At 41.8% G+C, this 7,234-nt stretch overlaps 1 long non-coding RNA gene across 1 annotated transcript; it reads right to left on the reverse strand.

The window, feature by feature from the left end:
• Window positions 1–256: 256 nt before the first annotated feature.
• On the reverse strand, window positions 257–7,188 carry LOC107310041. Its single transcript, XR_001553445.2, has 3 exons — window positions 6,956–7,188; window positions 1,735–1,826; window positions 257–362 (listed from the first exon to the last, which is right to left on the reverse strand). It is a non-coding gene; the product is annotated as an uncharacterized LOC107310041 (long non-coding RNA).
• Between the last annotated feature and the right edge of the window lie 46 nt (window positions 7,189–7,234).

The raw sequence follows: 7,234 nt of genomic DNA on the forward strand, positions 1-7,234 counted from the left end.
GCAGCTTTCCCCAATGTTTAATTTTAAGGGGCAGAATGTCCTCTGGGGTCTCTCAATAGTCACCAGGTGGTGATTCCAAGCAAAAAACTAATTTCAAAGGCTGATCGGACCTCTGCATCCCATTATTATCCAGCTTAGCTATATTAGGAGTGTAAAGGTGATCAAAAGACCTGATTAGAACCTTTTACTAACTGAAATCGACTCTCTTTTTCTGTATGTTGTGCAATGTTAAATAAGGGAGAAAACATTTCAAACATAGTTTCACTCCAGCGTCACTGGGAGCACTTTATTTATTTAGCAGACATCACCACAAGGTATCCTGGTCTGCGTCCATCTCCTGGCATTTTACGTATGAGAGAAGTCTAAAAATAAAGCAAGAAATAATTCAGGCAGAACAGCCGTTGTTCTATCCAGACAAAACTCTGAATGAAAGCCATTACGATGGAGCAGACTTTGCAAATGAAAATCCATTTGCATTTTCGAGTCTGATTCCAACTGTAAGTCTTTGGTTATATTTACAACAGATTAAAAGACTCTGGCCCCGCTACACTTCTCCCTGGCAAGAGGAAAACCACCTGCACAGCATCAGTCATTGCTTCAACTCTGTAGGTACACATTTTTCAGTGACAGGGTGGTATATTTTTTCATGTCCCATCTCTTCATTTTCACATGCAGTAAAATCAAGCACACTGCATTTTCCTCAGCCCTGTGGTAGTTGGCACTCTGATTAAGGACACTGATGTGTGTTTTGATTTGCTCCTTTCCCTCAGTTTGAGGAACTACTGCACTATTTCCTTTGTAATCACATGAGCCAAGGTAAAAACACTGAACAAACATGTGGCTGAGAAACCACACAAAAAAGCCAGGAAAACTGCTCACTTTTCCAAGTACAGAGTGAAAAAGAGTGTACATCATGCAACAGACTACATGAACCCTTCTGGAGTTGGCCATGTCTGTCAGTACCACATCTACACAGTTCTTGAACACTTCTAGTGACAGTGACTCCACCACCTCCCTGGTCAGCCCATCCCAATCTCTCATTACTAATACCCAACCCAAAGCTCCCCTGGTGCAACTTGAGGCCATTCCATCTCTTCCTATCATGCTACCTGGGAGAAGAAGCCTATTCCAAGCCCAAATAACTCTTATTTTGACAATAAAGTTTGTGAAGTGCATAGCTCTGGCACCACAGCTGTTGGGGAGAGCTCCCCCAGCACAGCTGACATTCACCAGACCTGTTTCCATGCCCATGGACCCTCGTGAGCACTGGATCAATTGTTTCCCAATGAATGATGGTAAGAAGGTGAATGAACCAAATCAGGCAATGAGTGACAATGAATGAAGAACCTAAGAAGGCAAACCAAAGTTTGAGCTACATTTAGTCAGTTCAGGGTCTAACAGGTAGCTGGGAATCTTCAGGTGAAAAGTTTGATACATTATTATTGTTTCCTTGAGCACCACAGAAAAGTCACTTGCATGTGAAATTTAATTAGGTACATTATATATAGCGGGAAAATATGTGATTGATAGAAAGCTTGAGTCAGATTTCAGTTTTTGTCATGTGGATACTTTATCTTTGAGTTAGATACTACATTGTTATCTGATATCTTGTTATATCTGCTGTCCTGTGATATCGTTATCAATGCTGCTGTGAACCACAGACACTTTGCTTTACTAGTCCTACTTTAAAGAAACAAGAGACACGAATTTGCTTTTTTCAGTGGAATTACTCACATTTGTCAGCTCTTTGCCTGACTTTCTTTACATAACAATTTCCCCATTTTCTTCTACTATCTGATGTGAAGTGAGAAAAAAACGACTTGAACCTGAGGAGAAAACATGTCACAAAGTTATTTAAATTGGCAGTGAGAGTCAAGAGCAAACAAAGACAATGAAATTACTTGCACTACTTACGTGTGTTTTCCCCCTTGCCCTCCCTTCCCCAATTTTTGTACATTTTAACTTCCTCATCTCTCAGGAGCAATGGGAGTTCTTTCAGGCTCTAGCAAATGCTTCCCTCCAGCTGCTTACTCAGCTCCAAGCTGCAGTGAAGCACAGGATTTTCCAGGAATGTTTCTTTCAAGCAACCTGCATAGTACAAATGGTGCTTGAATGCGTGCTGGTTTGAGAGCCTCAGGCTCTTACCTAGGGGTTTTCACTTTTCAGCTTCCTCAGCATGTTTCCAAGTTAAGCAAAATACACCTAGTAGACTTCATACCATTGACAGTGACCTAGCAAAACCTTGTTTCTAAGTAGCTTTTAGGAATCTGTTGCTATGGCACAAGCACAAACAACAGGTATAAAATCCAAAACTGTATCTCAGTGGCTCAGAGAATCACCACTGTGGGTTGCACCACTGCAGAAATACGTGATCTTTTAGGCCTGTCTCATCTCCTCACACCTAAACAGTTTACTTGGGTTAAAGGTAAGGAAACAGTGTGAGAATGCAAACACTGTGGGCCTGTGAGAAAGAGTAAGTGGGTTTCCATGAGTTTTCTCCAGCGCTATGTGACAAGTATGGCTGCCTGGAAAAAGGCTTTGCAAGCACTTTGAGAGTACTGACAAAAATGTAAATGCTGTCCTGATTCTAAGTTTGTTCAGACACTCTTTGATCGAACAGGCAATACTCCCAAATGCTCTCCAGGCTTCAGAAAGTGAACTGTGCTTTAGTTGCTGGTTAGACAACTGTATTCAACAATGAATCAGGCAATGCAATTGACATTTCATGGAGAGGCATGCTGATGTTGCAGGGATTTTTAAGTGATTGGATTCTCTAAAGCAATAGGAGTGACTAATTTCCCTTTCAATGAAAGTACATATGCTCAGCTTTCATGTTTTGAAAGGCGGCCAAAGTGGCATTCCTTCAGGCTTTAAGCTGATATAAATAAAGCGTAAAAGAGAGCTCCAATAGCAAAGTTTATCAATCATACATCCCGTATTAGAATTTACACATGGCTGGATTTTTCACTTTGTCTTCAACTGGCTCTTAAAGAATGTCATCAGCTGCCATAAGCTGGTGGCAGGCTCCTAATGGACATAGTTATTGGGCTACCAAAGGACAAACATTTGCACTGCAGCAAGGTGGATTTCTTCTATTTCTGCTTTGTAATAAGATCGGTTCCCACTGCCTTTGGCTTCTCTTCTATTCCTCAAAGTAAAAAAGGTAAAAGGTAAAAAAGAGAATGACAAGGAGGAAGAGTTTTAGTAGCACAGTCTGCAGGAACTGAATCTGCAAAAATCCTACCATTTTTCAGCTGCATGACCTGAAAACAATGTGGTATTTCAAATGCATACCAGCAACGAATGTACAAGAAGTAACCTCAGGCACTTGTGGTATAGAAACATAGGTAAGTGATCCAGAAAATGCCTTCCAGCATTCTTTCATAACAACAGCTGAAATTATGAGGCACTTGTGATGAAAATTAAAGAGGTCCATATCAGAGTATGCTACAAATGGGAGGTATTTCACAAGGAAATAGTAGCTAAAACTGTCACGCTAGTCCAAGTTTTCTGCTTAGCTCCCAGTAGTTTTATTAGCTTATAATCTAAAAGATAATACTGACAGAGGGAAGGAGCTGTTGATACCGTGATTACTGTGAATGGCAGCCAGATGTGTGACACTGTGCTTCTGAAAAAGGCCAGATTTCTGCAGTAACAGTGACACAGAGACACAAAGCTTAGTAAATTCTTTTGGCAACAAAAACAACATGTTCTCTGCACAGAGATATAACAAGCAATACACAGTAATCACTTTCACAGACTGAGGCTTGGGACACAGATGATGATGAATGAGCCAAATTCAAAGGATATTTTTAAAGACAGCAAATAATACCAGTAGAAAACATTTCATGGACTTTTAATTCTTGAAAACAGTAATATTTACGTAAAAGTACGTTAATAATTCTGATAATGACAATAATCACCCTCAGATAGAATAGCACAGTTTAATTGGGTCAGTGTCAGTGTAGATGATGGACTCTAGTTTGGGCAGAATCCACCTACAAGCATCTATAGAATGCTTCAATAACACCTGTCTGTGCTCCCAGCTTCTACTGACTCCCATTTTTATTCTACTGCAAGGTCAAAACCCTTGTCTTGATCATTAACAGGCTGGACTTGTTTCCATTTGGGTCCATATCCATCTGCATACAGAGCAGCAGCATCCTAGGACAACCGTTCTAGTAAACCCCATGTCCCAGATGAAAGACAAGAGTAAAAAATCAGCAATCTTCAGTAAAACAGAAGACATGTCTGTGGAACAAACTTCTAGCTAAGTCCAAGGAAATTAAGCTTTTTTAGGTACACTAAACAAATTATCTGAAAAATGCCATGAAAACTCATTGGTGAAATGTTTCTGCTGCAATGAGCATGATAGAATGGGATCATACGGAACATTTGTATGTTCCAGCAATTTACCCAAGAAACGGAGTGGAAAAACAGAGAGTATTAAATGCAGAAAACTATTACATACTAATAAAAGGTAGAATTCACTGCTAAACTCTTTAAAAATGTAACTTAAATTTTCCTGAGGGGCTCCTTATTTTATCAATCTAGTTTCTCATTCATTGGTCCATGCGCTTTTAGTTGTATCTCACAGTCTGTAACAAACTAAAGTGGCTGGACTGGATGCCACATAAAAATTAAGTACTCTCTTCTGCAACATCCCATGACTGCTTCAGAAATTCTAAGTAAGCTCCTTGTCCTAGGCTAATAAGGCAATTTACCCACTTTTCACCCCAGTCCTTCTATACTGAATACTGTGCATTATTGCCCAGGGAAGGAAAAGCGTTGAATAGAAGAGCTCACTGAGCACAAGGGAGAGCAATGAAGGGAGGATAGCAAAGCACCAAACACTACCGCCATCAGAGACAGAGACTTCAGAGGCTCTGTTCTACAGGAACGTTAGCAGAAGTTAAAATGAAAACTCAGCTTGGTCTTGGGAAGGATTTTATCCACAAAGATAGCATCTGGTTTAGGTGAAGCTTTTTGTAATTCAAACTACACACCCCACTGACATAAGGTAATACGATCTATGTTGCGTCAATTGCCCTCAGAGCACAGCAATGTTCCAATATACTGGTTCTGTTAATTGCTTTCATCCATCTGGACTTTCAGCTGGCTATAGCTTTTAATTCTGAGCTGAAAACTGATCGAGTTTGCATTAGCTTTAAAGAAAGCAATATTAACCATTTTCTTCCTCTCTTACCTTCTCACCCAGCATGTAATAGAAAACAGACTGATCAATGCTGTACTTTTCTAACATACTGTTAGTCAATGTAGGACATTGACTTCCCTTCATATTTTCATCATTACCACACTCCACTGAGCTTATGATTCCTAAAGCAAAGCACTTTTGTCTTGCAGTCCATTTAATTGTTTGGCTTCTTGTGCCAACCTCATAACATTCAACAAAGCCAAATGCAACGTCCTGCACCTTGGTTGGGGCAACCCCAAGCACAGATACAGGCTAAGTGGAGAATGACTTCTCAGGGCTGGAGAAATAGCAGCCCTGAGAAGAAGGACTTGGGAGTGTTGGTTGATGAAAGACTCAACATGAGCCAGCAATGTGCAATTGCAGCCCAGAATGTCAACCGTATCCTGGGTTGCATCAAGAGAAGCATGACCAGCAGGTCAGTGGAGGTAATTCTACCCTTCTGCTCTGCCCTCATGAGACCCCATGTGGAGTACTATATCCTGTTCTGGGGCCCACAACACAAGAAGGACATCGATCTGGCCTACGGAATATCTGCATTCTGAAAAAGACTCGATTTACATTGGCTGCATGTCCTTAGGACACTTCTAATTGGCTTCTTACTGACTTTGTAAAAGGTAAATGCTTTGTTTTCTCCTCTTTGGAGAGTTCTGCTCTGTTCTTCTTTCCTACAGCTCTGGAGGGGGACGATGACACTAGAATAATCTCAGTTTCTTCTGTGAGGTACTTTATTCATCTGATAAAACACTTTATCAAAATAAGAGATGAAAAATAGTGAAAAGACCTCATAGAGAGCTGAACAAACGTTCATCCACGCCTGAACGGGTGATTTTCAGAATGCCTCACGGTGTATGCAGGTGACTCGTTCAAAATGATAACTCATGCCTCATAAGATACGCTGCCTGGGTGAACACTTCCCTCTGCCGGCAGGAACACTTACCAGCACACAGAAAAACTGGCCTTTGCTGTTTGTACTCGGCACCAGTGAGGCCATGCCTCGATTACTGTGTACAGTTTTAACCCCTCATACAAGAATGACATCGAGGGCCTGGAGCGTGTCCAGAGAAGGGCAACGAAGCTGTGAGGGGTCTGGGGCACAAATCTTATGGGGAGTGGCTGAGGGAGCTGGGAATGTCACTTGACCTGAAAGGAGGCTGTGGTGATGTGGGGGTCAGCATCTTCTCAAAGGTAACAGCAATAAGACGAGAGGGAATGGCCTCAGGATGTGTCAGGGGTGGCTCAGGTTGGATATTAGGAGGAATTTCTCCTCAGAGAGAGCGGTGCTGCAGTGGCACAGGCTGCACAGGGAGGTGGTGCAGTCATCATCCATGGAGGTGCTCAATAACCGTGTGGCTGTGGCACTGAGGGACATGGTCAGCGGGCATGGTGGGGATGGGCTGATGGTTGGACTAGGAGCTTAGAGGTCTTTTCCAACCTTAAGGATTCTATTATTTTTAATATTTCACAGAATCACAGAATTATCAAGGTTGGAAAAGACCTAGAAGATCATCTAGTCCAACCATTACCAATACTTCCCAGCTAAATCATATTCATCAACACAACATCCAAATGTTTCTTGAACACTCCCATGGTCGGTGACTCCACCACCTCCCTGGGCAGTGCATTCCAATGCCTGACTACCCTTTCCGAGAAGTAATACTTCCTAATGTCCTGCCTGAATCTCCCCTGGCGCAGCTTAGAACCATTCCCTCTAGTTCTATCACTGATTACATTATTACTTACCTTTTATAATAGCAAATGTAATTAGCTATAATGAATAAAACACTGTTAGTCATTATTTGCCTTTTCTGATGAGAGTGGGATTACGGATGGATGGTTTTATTCCCCATTGCTAGAGGAATGGGGCAGCACCAGAGCTGGTGCGTGACTATTAAAGAGGGAGAGCTGTGAGGAGGAAAAACGAAACACTCAGCAGGTTCAGGATGACGAGGGGACAAAAACAAACGTAACAGGATGAAATGGCAACAACGCTCCCTCAGAACGCAGTCAAGGGATACGGCG

Source organism: Coturnix japonica, chromosome 2 (assembly GCF_001577835.2).
Source record: "Coturnix japonica isolate 7356 chromosome 2, Coturnix japonica 2.1, whole genome shotgun sequence".
Classification (NCBI taxonomy): Eukaryota; Metazoa; Chordata; class Aves; order Galliformes; family Phasianidae; genus Coturnix; species Coturnix japonica.